We start from the raw sequence: 16,256 nt of genomic DNA on the forward strand, positions 1-16,256 counted from the left end.
TCTAGTTAGCATACAAATTTTTCATTCTTGAGGGAGGTGAGAATAAATTAGTAAGAGAGATACTAGCTAGTGTGTTCTTCATGTCATATCAATATGCATTGAAACATGAATATTCAGTACCCAAATTTTGGGATAAAAAGGAGCAGAAACTTGACGTCAAATGTTTAGTTGTTGTACTGAGTGATGTAGTTTAATGTGAAATACTGGTGATAGATGGACAGTTGGACTGGATGATCTTAGAGGTAATTTCCAACCTTGGTGATTCTATGATTCTGAGACATCTACTTTCTTATGCGACAAGAGAAAAAATTAGAATAAATTTTTCTCCAAAAGAGAGGCTAGGCACTGGAATGGGCCACCCAGGGAGGTGATTGAGTCACTGTCTCAGTTGTTCGAGAAGTGTTTAGATGTTGTATTAAGGGACATGGTTTGGTGGGGAAGTATTGGTGGTAAGTGGACGGCTGGACTTGATGATCCTGGAGGTCTTTTCCAGCCTTGGTGATCCTATGATTCTGAGCAATTGGATGCAAGGATATGGCCTCAGGTTATGCCAGGGGAAGTTTAAACTGATTGGTGGGAAGAGTTTCTTCAGAGAGGTTGGTCAAGCATTGGAAGAAGCTGCAATCTCCAGAGGCATAATTTAGTGATGAGACTTAGTAGGTCAGGTTGATGGTCAGCTTTGATGATCTTGAAGGGCTTTTCTGACCTAATTTTCCATGATTCTATGATATGTCCTTCTGTGCCACAGAGGAAATTTATCAGAGGGCATAAACATCAGGACAGCTGAGATTTCCCATGTGATGCTATGTGAAGCAAATGCCTTGAGTTGCCTGTGTGTGCATTGGTCCTCGTGGAAATGTTGTGTTACAGAAGAGACTCTGCGCACTTTGCTTAAGAAGTTTGAAAGAAAAATTAATGAGATGATTTGATCAGAGTAACAGTGGAAATTACAACTACATAAAAATTGATAATAATACTGGTAGCTTCCTATGCACTAGAATAGGAAAAAAACTTGCATAGTATTAGAGTTAGTCTTGGCCAGTATTGCTCACATGTCTCACTGCATGGCATTCAACTCCCTTTTAGTACAATAACACTAGAGATATCACACTGTAAATTCACTATCAGGGACAGGTGGATTGAAGTCAATGTTTACTGTCTTGTAGCAGGGTGGAAAACACTTAACTACTCCAGTAGGAAGAAAAGACATTTATTAGCACAAGAAAAATGCGATCTGTGATAAGCCTAAGGCAAAGTGCCAAGTAAACTGCAAAACATATTTTAGGAGTGAAACTACAGCACTGGGATCAGCATATACATAACCTCTTTCACTTATGTCTTTAGCATTTTATTTTATTTTATTTTTGCTGTATTCTGTCTGTCTTTTCATGGCAGTTCAGATGGTACAAACTCAGATGACAAGGGCTCAAGAATTGAAAAACAGATAAGCAAAATCTGATCATCGCCTTTGTGAACGAAGGGGAAAATTTCTGTTGATATTTTCTTGAGTTATTGAGAAATCTTTTGCCAAGAGATTAATGGGTGCCTGCAAATAATGTATAAGCAATGCAAATAAGGAAGGTGCACAATTGCAGCCTAGAGGTGATAGATGGATAAAAATAAATCCCATTCACATATGAAACGCTCTGGCATTTCTCAATAGCAGATCTGGGTGTGGACTTTGGATTTAATTTTGAACTCTGGCTTGTCTGATCTATACAGACACTTGCAGATTGGCTAATGCAGAATGGAGCCATACAAAAGCCTTGGCATTTACGTAATTAACTGGATGAATTAAGGGAAGTCTGGATACAGAATTCAGTAATGCAGTGTTTGCTAAATGCCAATAGCCCTAAAGGCAGGCTGGTGATTTCATGACCTCTTTGGAAGTCAGTAGGTTCCTGTGGGACTGACTTCCTGGTCAAGAGATCTCCATGGAGGAATCAGTGCACTGTCACTCCCCATGGGAATGCGGCACCCTGCTCTTCCTTGGGAGCATGCCCAGATCCACATCTGGCTAGTCCCAGCTCCTTACACACTACAGCAGCCAGCTGCATGGCACAAAGGATGAACTGCACCCAGCCTGTTGGTTTACAGTTTGTGTATGAGTGTGGTTTGTTTTAGTCCCAAACTAAAACTGTATCTGAATTATTTAGCCACGAACACTGCCTGAACTCATTCCTCTCAGTCTTCTCTGGAGTCTACTACAGAACTCTGTGCTATCTGCTGTGACGGTCAACTCATCAGACCTCTCAGCTGAAAAGAAGTAATGACAAAAGCTAAGTCACTCTGGTGGAAATGGCAAGTTCCCTGACTCCTCTTCTGCAAGAAGTCAAACTTTTCATGCATCTTTGCATTGTTTTTCTAAGTGCAGCCTTTATTAAGGATTAAAAAGGAGAAACTGATTTGTAACCTCTATAGCATGAAGTTCGAGAAGGACATGGTTATGCAATATTGAAATTACCTCAAAAATATAATCATTACATAACTCAATAGTAATTAAAATGTAATGATATTTACTATCAGAAGGGACTATTAAGACTGGCTGTTCCACATCAGGACTGGTAGAATCATTTCAAAATCGTTCATATGAAAACTGCTCAAAGCTAATCCCATCCATCTTATCCTCCTACAGGGGTAATGCACAACACACAGCAGGTTGCCAGGACATCTTAAGATTTTGCAGTTTTTGAGGCTTTTGGATCTTGACAGATCTTGATCTTGAATAACGCCCTTATTCCTTAATAAGTTAGTCTTTTCAGAGGGACTAAACAATAATATATATATCCAACATTATAATGGCAAGTTCACCCCAGAAGCTGGGCACAAATGAGGAGTTCTGAAACCCAGTGAAATAACTAAAAAGCAGAAAAGACTTGTGATGATTCTGTAGATGTTAAAATTGTTATTGTATAAACACTAAGCCATGGCCTGAAGCAGTGACTGAGCACTTGGTGGGAAGGCAAGGTCAACCCAGGGGAGCTCAGGTGCATGCAAGTGCTGAGTAATGAAACCGTGAAGCTAGGATCCACCCCTTCTCACACCTCGTTTAAGGGCTGGCAGTGTATCTCCTACCTGAGGTCTTCTAAAGGTAAGCAGCTCTTTTCATTCATGTCTGCTGCATTTGTGCTTGTTCTCATTTGCTGTAGCCACGCACTTTGTTACCCTGCTTTTATTGTGGTACTTTCTGTACATCTTTCTGTACAGCAGCAAGCTTGTTATCAAAAGCTGCTCTTCATGGCAATTAAAAGAAAGAATTCAGAACTCCATATTAAAATATCAAACAGAATGCAGCAGAAACTATTTCTGAGCTCTGGTCAGAGCTGAGACTGAAAATAAAAAAGCTTAATAATTTCTGCAAAGTTTACTGAGCTTTGCAGAGATCAGGAACTAAAATTGTTGTGTTGATTATTACTATTTTTGCTAGCACAACTTAGAGCATTTCTGATGCGGTATAGGCCCATCTATTGGCTAGGGGAGAAGAAAAAAGAAAGGCAACTAAGAACATGATAAATTAGGTTTGTTGCTCTGGGCTGGAACGATCCAGTTGAGCATGCTGCAATTCTGCACACAAAAGAATGGGATATGAGCCAAGAGAGAATTTCTCTTGATGCTATTAGTTGACCTGTTTCCCCTGTCTCCCCCGCTCCCTCAGCCCAGGATACAGCTGTAAGCCAACCTCCTCTGGCCCTCAAAGTTAGAGTCAAGTACACTGTGGGTGTGTGGTCTGAGCACTGAATTGGGCCATTTAGTCCTCTAGTCCCTCACTGTGAGGGAAGAATGCCAGCTTTATGCTTCATTGAGGACACCCAGCCCTGATTTCTAAACTGAACAGATCGCCCTGCTCTCCCTAACCCAGATTTACTTGGTATTTGAAACAAAATTAACAGAAGTAATTCTTGTGCTATATTGGCAGTGATAACCTGTGACATCCTGCAGGAAGGAAAGAATTAAAGCTCTTGCAAGTGATCTTGCCCATTTTCCACACAATTGTGGACAGAAGCTGTGGGATCCCCATCCCTTAGAGGTGTTCTAGGCTTGGTTGGATGAGTGCTGGGCAGCCTGAACTTGTGGGGGGCAAACAGCCCACAGCAGGTGTTAGGGTTGGAGCCGGGTGGACTTTGAGCTCCTTTCCAACTCAACCATTCTGTGGTTCTATATCTTTAATCTGCTTTGGCTTGGCATTTGAGGTCAACATAGGCAAAGAAACTCAATATCCTCGATATGTTTGATGCACTTTCTTTTTTTTTTTTTTTTTTTTGACAGTCTCCATATCCTTTCTTGGTGATGCAGCACAGTGCTCTTCTGGTATGCGTGTAAAGCAGTAATGGGAAAAGAGAGAGAAGTGAACCTAGACCACATTACTCTTAAGTAAACACATCAGGCAGCTGGTACAGGTCCAGCCAGACACAGTTCCCATGAAACTGAGCCTTATCTTTATGTTTCACTGTAATCTGAAGGAAACAAGCACAGAACTCCAATGTTATGTCTGCTTTACAGCATTATGGTGGGAATTGATGGTCTTAAGGGTCTTTTTCAATCTAAATTATTATATAATTCTGTGATGTACTATAGGCTGCTTCTCTGGGATATTTTTTTACTGGTTTCTTTGTTCTTAGAACTGCTGTGACCTTTTGCAAGGAGTATGTCTGTGAAGCATGCACTCATAAACCTGTTACCATGACCTTAAAGTCATTGCTGCACAATGTGCAGCTCACTCCTGAGTCTGCACTAGACATACTAAAGCTGTGGCTATTTCTGTAGGCAGCAGCACTTGTTTTTCCATCCTCTTCACATCTTGCACCTGCTTGACGCACAGCCAAGCTGTATTCTGTCAGCAGCTTGCACATGGTCAGCCATTGTATGCCAGGGAAGGAGGTGAGATGCCTCTGCTACACTATCAGCAGTGTAATTTTCCCACTGTAGACTCATTATCTTGGACAGAAGCAAAGTAGTTGCTTCCTTGTATTTAAATAGCATTGGTCTCTCAAGTAGTGTCAAGGCACCTTGTACTTGACGGTGGCTTCTCATGTGGACTCTGGGATCTACTGCAGCCTGGTGGCTAAGTCTTTCTTGTTTATGTGCTTATGAGAGTTGCAAAGATTGAGTCTATGTGCTCAGTGGCCATACTGCAGAGCAGACAAGCAGCAGCCTGGACATCACCTCCGTTTCCCAGCAGCCGCTCAAAGCATCCTCTGCAACTGAAGGATGTCATAGCTTGGGGACTGCTGGTTTGTCTGCCAGTACCTAACTGAGCAGCTGGGAATGGCCAAGATGTAACTGATGACTGCAATTGAGATAGATGTTCATAGAATGGCTTAGGTTGGAGGGGGCGTTAAACATAGTGTACTTCCAACTACCTGCTATGGGCAGGGCTGCCGCTCACTAGGTCAGGCTGCCCAGGGCCCCATCCAACCTGGCCTTGAATGCTCCCAGGAAGGGATCATCCATAAAGTTGATGCAATTGGATGGGAAAGTTGTGCCAGATTATCTCCACTTATCCACATTATCTCTCCACTTTTTCGAGTGGGAGAACAGCAAAAATGGCCATTTAACTAAGAACAGAACCAAACCTGGATGCAGAAAATAAATGAAACTAGTCTAAACAGAATTAATTTTTAATAACTTTTGCAGTGGTTCATAAATCACTCCCTACTAACTCATGCATGAGTAGAAACTTCTCATGGAAAGCTGATCTTATCTCAGTGGAAGATTTTTGCTTCTGATGCATAGAAAAATGTTTGATTCATCTTGTAGAAAGAGGTTAGAAACACAATCTCCTTGAGAAACTGTGAGATCCTTTATGAAATCCACAGAGAAATGAAGAAACCACAGGTTTCTTATGGTGCAGAAATTGTTACTGACTCTCCAGTAAAGAATTAATTTACTCAACTAAGGAATATTGCAGGAATTTGCTTTCTTCTCCTGCACTGCATTGGGGAAATCAGAACAGGGTTTTTTAATATAATGATATAAATTGGAAATAATTTTCAAAGGTAAACTTATATTTAAAAAGTATTATTATTCCTTTTTACTATTAGTTCAATTATAAGATGGATAGATTCATGAAAGTTTTAAAGAGCAATGCCTGGGTGTGCATTTGTCATTAATGCTTGCGATAATGTGACTAGAATTAGGCAAACCTCCCCCAGAGAAAGTTTGCTCTCACTCTCTCCTTTACCAAGCTTCCATTTTTCTTAAGCATGGGGAATCATGTCTAAACATTATAGAACTAAAAAATACATAATTCAAACAAAATTGGTAGGATTTTATTTCATGGGGTTTTTGTTTGTTTTTGAATGTTTGCCTATTCATACAGCTTGAAATTCAAACCCTATTTAAAGGCATCATTAAGCATCTCCATCTACTTATGGGATAGATGCCATTGTTTCTATTTTTGCGAATTATAAACTGAGGCATGTGGAAATTGGGTCAAATTCAAACACTGGCATGAATTTTCCCTCATGCATGTTGACACTGAGCTTAACCATGTGAAGGACTATGTAACTGGAACACGTGATGCAGCTAATAAACACACACATCCTGTGGTACTGGCTCCCGAGTGAGAAATGACCCGATCTAAGGCTGATATCATCTTCAGAGTCTGAGAATCACATGAAGAAGCAGGCATCAGAGGAGGCTACAGCTAGCTCAACTGTTGGATTAAGGGTTTGCACTGAAAGGCAAGAAGAAAGAAATATTCCATTTTCTCAGTGGGTCATTGTGATCCTCATGATTTTAAACATTTCAACAGTTAGAAATTCAATAGTTCCTAGTAGTGTTATTTGAATAGAAATAAAAGGCATTTCCAACAGCACTAAGTCCTGAAATAATAAGTTCCACAGATTAATGCCTCAGCTGCTACAGCAGTCAGTGTTATGTATTTCATTTTGTAACTAATGAGATGATATTTTGGAAAGATTATTTGTGCAGAAAATAAAGAGACTATTTAGAACAATATGAATATAAGACAACTGTGCTAGCAGATGCAAGATGAGAATTTTATCTTGAGATTGTGAATATAATTCTATTTCTTTATATTATTCTCATTAAGTGAAGAGCAATGTGTTTAAAATGAGAAGATGATTTCTTTCATGGAAATAACTAGAATGAAAAGGGAAAAGAAACCTCTCATTTTAACATTTCAGTGGTCGAGATGTTTTCTTTTTTGAACAATTTTTTTTATAGCGTGTTACTTCATCTGCCTTGATCTTCCAGTTTTTCTGTGAGTTATATTGCAAGAATGCTTCTATTTTGCCCAAGTCTGTTCATTTTCAGAATGCATAGGTATTCTTCAGAATAGTTTCTTGGTTAAGCAAGAGGTTGCTGGCTATACAGTAAATAGATATCAGTCACTGAACATGTCTGTTTGGCACCTGCTGAGTTGTGGCTGAGCACCTGGAAGAAAAGACTTGGTCAGCCCTGGGAGCACAGGTGAAGGCAGTTCACCTGTGTGATTGGAAAGGGGTGGAGCCAGTCTATACCCTCTTAGACCTCATTGAAGGGTTGACTGCCACTGAGATAGAGATCCCTGCTTTGTGAAGATTTTTCTGTGAGCCTAGATGCTTGGAGATGAGTGAGTGTTCCATTTTCTTCTTTCTTTGTATTACCTTCTTATTGTGTTGGTCCTGTTGCCGTTACGTGTTTATTCAGTTCCACGTTAAATATTGAACACAGTGTATTTATTGCATGTGTGTTGTAAAAACAGTTACAGAATCACATATTTTACTACTTGTAACTGAATGTTGTGAATAGTTTCATAACTTTTTGTTCTTTCTGTTTGTCCTCACAAGTGATTACTTCAGACAATAGTTCCTTATCTCCTTTATTCTTTTCCAAAAGCTGTTAACTGGGATTATATTCTAGCATGATAGCAGAAATCAATTGCCAGGGATGCTATTGGATGCCTATTGACACAGAAGATGCTCTTTTCATACTGCTGTAATGTTGGGCTGGATGCTTAGCTATCAGTTTTATGCATTGAGTAGGCAGGCTGGGAAGCTCTAGCAGTTCAGAAGCAATTGCTTTTGGCAGGCTCTGGAGAGCTGTGAGATTATTTATGACCTGTTACAGCAGCTTTGCTACCTATTGTATATTCCCACCATGCACAACATCCCCTCCCATATGTTATCTGAACATGATCCTTCGCACAAATAGGTTGAAGGTACCTTTTCTGGAACTTCTATGAACTTATGGGAAGCTAGAAGTCCATTGTCCTGTTTCCTAGATATTCAGTGTTTCTGAAGAAAGATGCAAAGAGTCATCCTTTGAAATTTTGTTGTATTATATTAGTCTATATATAAATAGAATATCGAATGTGTTTATATTAAAAAAAAAAAAAAAAGCATGAAGAACTTTAGTTCTGACTGGTGCCTGTGCTGCCTGCTAAATTGCTCCTGGCCAGAACTGGATGCATTTAAGTGCTTGGTTGATTTAGGATGTGGATGTAAATGGCAAAACTCAGTTTATGAGCTTCATTATTTCTGGAGTGAGGCTGCCTGTACAGTTCATTAATCTACCTCATTTTTATTATCTCTTTCTGAATAGCAGCCACTCTTTTAGTATGTATTTTGGCACTGAAGTTTAATGGCATTGAAAAAGATGACAGATCCATGCAGAGAAAGTACAAGTTTTGCGTCCAACTGCTCAGTCCTGGGAAGGTGGTTCATCTCAGAAGTGAGATCTCTACTGTTCTTTTTCCATTTAGGTTTTAGTTTTTGCTCTGTTAGTTTGAACAAAACCATCTGTATAAAAACATTTTTATCTTGTTCCCAGGAAAGGTGTTTTTTTCTGCTTGCCCAAAACTAGGGGGAAGAGGAAAGGCAGGTACTATAGGATCCCAAGTATGCCATCATATTTTTAATGGCTTTTGAGCACTTATCGAATTGTTTTGTACATATTTTATAAAAAGAAAAAAATCCTCTGGTGATAATGCAGTTAATCTTACATCCCTCTGTGGAGGGATGTTCCTCTCTCTGCACAATTCCTCTATCTTCAGCAGTGCACTGCATCTCCATACTGGGTTGGAAAATACTGGGGATGGGCTCCTCTGGTTTGGATGCAAAAGTAGATCAAACTAATTAAGTTTTGCTGGGGACTGTGGTTCTTTACCCCAGTAATTTGAGTCCTATTTCAGATAGGACTTTCTTATGTGGGTATATAGGAGAAAATTTTATCCTTAAATTTGTTTTCAATATACTTTTCCCTTGGAAATGTTCTGTATTTTAAGTATATGCATATATTTGAACTGACATTAATTTTCATAACGAATGTGAAAATGTACGCAGACAGTACAAGCTCATTACTGAGCTATTTTAATAACATTCATAATCATATTTATGATAAATAAGCATTTTTTTCTTCACAATCTGAACTGCCTACAGAGAGCAATATGCTGTTGCTGTGAGGAGGGGAAGCAACTTATTCCTGATGGCCTGAAGCTTTTCACCCTGCCTATATGGTTGCAAAAGAACTAGGTCTGCATGAATTTTCTGCCGTGTATGGAGCAGTTTAACCTTCATGCATGTGTTCTCTGCTTGGAAGTGTCTGTCTGGATTAGCACATGTTTTTTTAGCTCTGAAATGCAGGGCTTCTGCAATATGTTCTCAGCATAATTCTGGATGAGTGCCTGCACAAATGGAGGTGCTCACAGTAATTTGATTTTTGGGACAGATGAGTATGAATGGGAGTGCTTTGACAGCAGAGATCAGACAGACATGTGTCAGATTTTCATGCCATTTGCAGGAGTCAGGAGTTGTTGTTCATAGTCATTATTCTTGCAGGGTGTTGCACTTCATGCACAAAACTATCCTTATGCCGAGGGGAAGGTAGCATTAGGATTTAGTCTTGTACAGTAAATAACATCTTGCTTTTTTGCCCAGGTGGTTTTATTGTTGTCTCCAAATTTTTATCATCTGAATATATGAATGTGAACTGGAAAGTTTCAGTGTAAAGACAGACATATTTAAAGGGGTGATAATAAAACATCTTTACAGTGGGAGCTTCCACTAGAATTCCAGTGAGCTGATACACAGAAAGTGTTAGGATTACAGAACTGGTCATGTTAGTAATGGTTCTCTTTACCTCAGGGCTAACCTCCTGCTTTTAGCTGGCTGAGCTGAGTGGAGAGGTCAGGACAGCTGCCCAGGGCTTGGAACCCTCCAAGGATGAAGACTGTACAGGCTATCTGAGCCCAATCCTGTGTCTGACCATCCTTGGTGATAGCTCATTCCTTGCATACAGCTGGATGTTAATTTATGGCTCCTGAGTGCATTGCTGCATCTCCTTAATACCCCCATGGCAGGCAGGGGCAGGATACTGGTAGATCCCCTAATGCTATCCCTCAGCCTGGCTGAATCAGCCCAGCTCCACTCAGGACAAGTGCTTCAGCCCTGGCCAACCTGGTGGCCTGTGCACAACTTCCTGAGTCTGCCAATGCCTTCATATATTAGGCCAGGCTTCTGCAGAAATAAATGCAGAACTAAGATCTCAAACTTGAGTTTGTATATATTTTTATACCATTCCTTGCTCTTGCTATTTATCAAGCTAATTTCTCAGTATTGTTAGGACAGAAAAAACTATTGCTAGTCCCTAAGAATCATTATTTGTGTTACCTATTTACTGGGAATTTCATTAATAATAGCAAATTATATATATATAAAAATCTTTTTTTCAGTTCATTTGCTGAACTCCGTAGATGAATGTTTTCCAGAATTAATCAATTCTTTAGTGATGACATCATTCACTATCTGAGGATTCAATATTATTTTTTAGAGAGTGATGTGAACATCAGCAGGTGCGCAAAAGAAAAGCTTTGGAATCGATTCATATTTTCTGGCAAGCCAATGAAGGCTTTCAGTGGGAGATCTTTGACCATTTTGGTATCTCTGTTTAATGGCTGCCCAAGGCCTCTCAGCACAGAATACAAACGTGTACGTAAGGCAGGAATATTTCAAGCTGCTGCCAGGCTCTTCTGCGAAAGAGCTCTCTTTTTAAGGTCACCATGCTCCATCTCTGGAGCTGGATATCCATGGAGGTGGACTAGGTTGAATGGGCCTTGAGCAGCCTGATGGGGTACCTCATTAGAGAGGCTGTTCACAGCAGCATGGAAGTAGGTCTTTGAGGTCCCTTCATAGAATCATCAAGGTTGGAAAAGACCTTCAAGATCATCCAGTCCAACTGTCCACCTACCAATGTATCTGTCCACCTATCAATATATCACCACCAAATCATGTCCATTGGTACAACATCTTGTTTCTTGGGCACCTCCAGGGATGGAGACTCCACCACTTCCCTGGGCAGCCTGTGTCAATGCCTCACCACTCTTTTAGAGAAGAAATTTTTTCCTAACGTCCAACCTGAATCTCTTCAGATACAACCTGAGGTCATTCCCTCTAGTCCTATCTCTAGTTAAACAGTAGAAGAGGCCAACCCCCTGCCTTACCACAACCTCCTTTCAGGCAGTTGTGAGAGGTATAAGTTGTCCTCTGAGCCTCCTCCAGTCTAAACAACCCCAGTTCCCTTAGTTGCTCCTCATAAGATTCGTATTCCAAACCCAAGTCATTCTATGTGATTCTAATCTATGACTCTAAATGACATCTGAAGAGTTACGTGAGCTCTACTTTACTCTCACCAATAATAGAGGAACTCCAGAAAATACCAACTGGGAGAAGGACGAGACTACATTTCAAAGAGCCCACCAGGCTCGAGAAAGGGACTGGTAGGAACTCTGTGGAGTCCAGCTGAGGCATTTTGATTACCTTGTCCTTCTCCTTCAAAGATGAGGCAAATGAGATTCACCACTGTGGGAAGAATTGGGCAATGCATGTGGGAACTGGAGATCCAAGATGGTTTTAAGCAAAGTGTTTCTCTCTCTTGCTCCAGTAGTATGTGTCACTGCTAAGTAACAAACTCTATTTCTATTGGGACTAAAACATTAAAAACAAACAAACAAAAACCCCTATTGTGAAGGCACATGAAGATGTCTGTTCTTGTTTAGTGGTAACGGAAGTCTCTTGTGTGTACCCCCACCCCCTTCCAGAACTTTCCATTGGCAGTCTGAAGCATCGCAGTGTGGAGGAGTTCTGTTATCCATTGCTGCTGAGTGGACTATATTGCACCCATCGCTCCCTCTTATTTCTGTTTGCATTTAAACAAGGCAACCTCATTCAGGACAACCTGTTTTTAACAGGTGACTGCAAGTGTCCCAAACTCTCGTTTTCACTCTTGGAGTTGAATTATCAGGGCAGCTTGTCAAGACTCTCCTGTTTTATTTGGTTCTTTTTTTTTTTTTTCCTCCAAGCTTCTTTATTAGGCTTGGTGTTTTGACTCAGTTTTCAGCTTCTCTGCATTTGCTCCAGGTAGAACAAGAACTAATAGGGCCTTTTCAGAGCAGAGTACCACCAGTGCCATCCAGCGGGCTGAATTTGTCCAGGATGAGTCTGCCTTGGCAAGGGAGAGGAAAGACTTTTACAACAGCTCGTGTAGCCAAAAATCCACCCACCATCACTTTGCTTGTGCAGGGCCAGGTGCCAGCATGGATGTGTCCCTGCTGGGGTTTGGATCCCCTCATCAGTGCCAGGTCAGGCACCAAATGCTCACATGTAGGACTCCAGTTGTGTTGTCTCTTCACAGCAAAGATGGAGAAGCTGTACTTTCCTTCAAGAGTAAGGAAAAAGTGCTTGTATCTAGTTCAGTATTTTGTCTGTGTGTTGCAGTGCAGTTGGTATTAGTAGCCTTTTTAAAATAATTAAGTGAACCTCATAGAATCACAGCATGTCATGAGCTGGCAGGAACCTACAGGGATCCCTGAATCAAAAAATGTGGCTCTACACAGCACCACCCAAAATCCAAACCCTGTGTCTGAAAGCAGTGTCCATATATTCCCTGAACTCTGGCACTCTGGGCTATGCCCAGTGCCCTGGGCAGCCTGTGCCGTGCCCACTGCTCTGTGGGGCAGGACCTTTTCCTGAAATGCTCAGAGATTCTCTGAATTTATTTCACAGGTCTTCAGTGAACAATTAAATTCTCTCTTAATTGCAGGACTGTAAGATGAGAAGCCAGAGATTAGCTGCTATCTCACAGAGGTGGCAATTCTAATGTGGAAGTATTTATTGCACTGGTTTACAATGCTGTCTCTGACCTTTGATCACTCAGTAGAAATTAAGCCAAGTGATTTCTCAAATTATTCAAAAACATTTTTAAAGTGAAAGGCATTCCTTTTCACCTTTTTTAGCACACATAAAAAAAAATATTATTCTGATTCATGCACAGCGATCTTGCTGTTGTTGCTTTGGGATTGCAGCAGATACCCATCAGAAACACAGAGTAAGAACAGTTCATCGAAGAGAAGAATGCAATGGTTTTATCAAATAAGAAAATACTCATGTATTCATTGAGAATTTTCCCATAGGACTCGCAAGAAAACATTGCCATCTGGAAATAAAGGGGACGAGATACAGCCATTGATTTTCAGAAACATTCATTATTCCTTTTTGCTGGATTTTTTCCAATTAGGTGAGTCAGCTCTGTGCTGCTTGTGGAAGAAGTAAGGTAATGACAAGTCAATTCTGAGGAAAATATGAGTAGACTGAAGCTCATTACTGAATTCACTTCATAGCTGTTCTGTTGCTCTGGTTTGTAAATTGTGGCTGTCTGAAAAATTTTTTCATCATGGAGAAATACATAAAAAATAAATTATTAATATTTATATAAATACAAAGGTGAAACAAATGTACTAGCTTATATATATATATTCAATAACGAATCTACTTAAAATATTTTCCAATTATACCTGTAGCAAACTCTTTTGAAAGTACTTTTGATACACTATGCAAGGCTGATTCTATACGCATATATACATGTGCATATATGGACTTACACTTATGAATTGTTACTGCTCCAGCTTGATTTGTCTTTAGTGAAGGACTTGCAGTGCTGCAAGTACTGAAAGGACTTAAATTGCACTGAGAAAGTCACTTGAAGGGAATTGAAAAATTGACCCTTTTAGTATCTAAAGTGGGGGGGCTAATAAGAAAGGAGGAGACAGGCTCTATAGGAGGGTCTGTTGTGACAGGACAAGGGGAAATGGCTTCAAACTAAGAGGGAAGATTTAGATAGTAAAAAAAACTTCTTCCTTATATTCAATAAGGGTGGTGAAGCACTGGCACAGGTTGCCCAGAGAGGTGCTGGATGCCCTGTCTGTGGATACACCCGAGGTCAGACAGGAGTGGGCTCTGAGCACCTGATGGAGCTGTGGGTGTCCTTGCTCACTGCAGGGGAGTTGGGCTAGGTGACCTTTAAGGGTCCCTTCCAACTCAGATGATTCTATGATGCTATGAATGATGGTATCTTTTCTGCAATATGACACCACACCAGGCAGTCTGGTAGAGTGATAAGTTCATGGAATTTTAATACCCAAGTACTACTGACTGTGAATGCTGTTTTGGCTGTAGTAAAATCCCTGTCTGTCACTCCATCTGTAATAAACAGGAGATGAAGTCACACCATTTCAATGCAGGGGCACAGCAAGGACTAGGGAACGTGATGCTAAGTGTATGTATGGCACTAAACATCATGGAACTGCATTATTACTTGCAAATTATCTTGCTCATCTTTTTGTAAGAAATGAGCATGCAATAATGGAATAAGTGTTTGTAAATGTTTCACCACTGAACTTAAATCACAGATCTATTTCAATAACAAACATGGGACAGCATCTTAATTGGTTGTTAGTTGAGTTGTGTGGGTGGTTAGTATTTGATCTTTATTCAGATGATTCCACGTTCAGTTCAATTCACGTTCAGTTATGTTGACTGTATTAAGGATACTGAACTCAGACACAAAATATATCAAGTAATCTTTGCTTAATTGAAATCATAGGGCAATAACAACATAAATATTACCCAGAGTTTTGTTGTTAGATTTTAATACGCATGAGCAGCTCTCTGGAGAACGCTGGGTTTACACCAGGTGGGCAAGGCAGTGCATGGGTTAGGATGCTACAGGAGGAAAAAAAAAGGAAAAGCCCTTGCAAAGTTAAAAGCATTCTGTATGTGCTGTACCTGTAAAATTTGGTGCTGGATTAGTTTATGAAAACAGTGTTCATACATTGCTATTCGGAAGTCAATATGCAAACCTGGAAGCATGATCTCCTTGCATAATGTCAGAAATGAAAACAGTAAAGATTTCTGAAAGGCTTGATCTATGATCTAGAGTCATCACCCGGAAGGCATTTACCACACTCCTCCCAGTGTTGAATTTCTCTTTCCAAAATTGGAGTTAACAGTGTGGTTTCTAATTCTGTTTTCTTTCACATAAATTACTGAGGATCTGAAGCTGCAAATTCTTCACTATGGCAAAGCTAGAAGGGAACCTGCAGAGAGCAGTCCATGGCTTTGTCAGGGCTATGGGCTGCAGGGATGGCTGGCAGAACTCCATGACCATCACTTGTATTTTGGAGAACAGTCACCTTTCCACCCTACTAGTTAGAAACCGTAGCATTGCAACAGCCATCATGCTCTGGGTTTTGTGGTAATTCTCCTGCCTTATCTGAATTCTAAATCCCTTTACCCCTCCAATACCTGTCACCTGGTAAGCATAAGCAGCCTGTGTGCAAACCTCACATTCAAATGCATTTTAACGGATCATGGTGTTAAACAAGACCAATTTGCCACACATCTGTTATTTGCTCTGCCTTTTTCACTTTTCACCAGAAGATCATTTACTTTGATCTGATTTTGCATTTGTTGTGGTCCTGCCAACAATGGATTTTCACATTTTATTCCAGATCATTGGTAGGCATTGATTCACTAAGCAGATAGTGAAAAGCTCTGAAGTGTTTTAATAGTTGCTTTTTTTTTTTTTTTTTTTTTTGTATGTGTGCCCAAAAAGAAAAGGGAAGAAAAGAAAGGAAAAAAGAAAAAGAGGCTGAGTTGCTTTTCATTCATCTTCATGTTAATTAAGTGATGCTCCACTAATAAAAATTTGAAAGATCCCTCTCGTAACAGAGAATGTGGACTACTGGGATGTGCCTACAAGGCACATACTTAGGTCAGAGCAAGGTGATGAGCTGGTACTTGAATAATGGGGACCTTTCACTGAAGTAACTGCTGTTTCCCACTGAATCGCAGCAGTTCTCATATCTGAATGGGACAGAGTTCAGCAGAATTTTAATTTTAATCTGCATATAAACATTAAGCAGCACCCAGGCACAGTCACTCCAAATATCCATCGCATTCCCTATGTGACTATTGGGT

The sequence above is a fragment of the Cyrtonyx montezumae genome, unplaced genomic scaffold, assembly GCF_038088225.1.
Source record: "Cyrtonyx montezumae isolate F1298 unplaced genomic scaffold, pur_monq_1.0 scaffold_13, whole genome shotgun sequence".
NCBI classification, from domain to species: domain Eukaryota; kingdom Metazoa; phylum Chordata; class Aves; order Galliformes; family Odontophoridae; genus Cyrtonyx; species Cyrtonyx montezumae.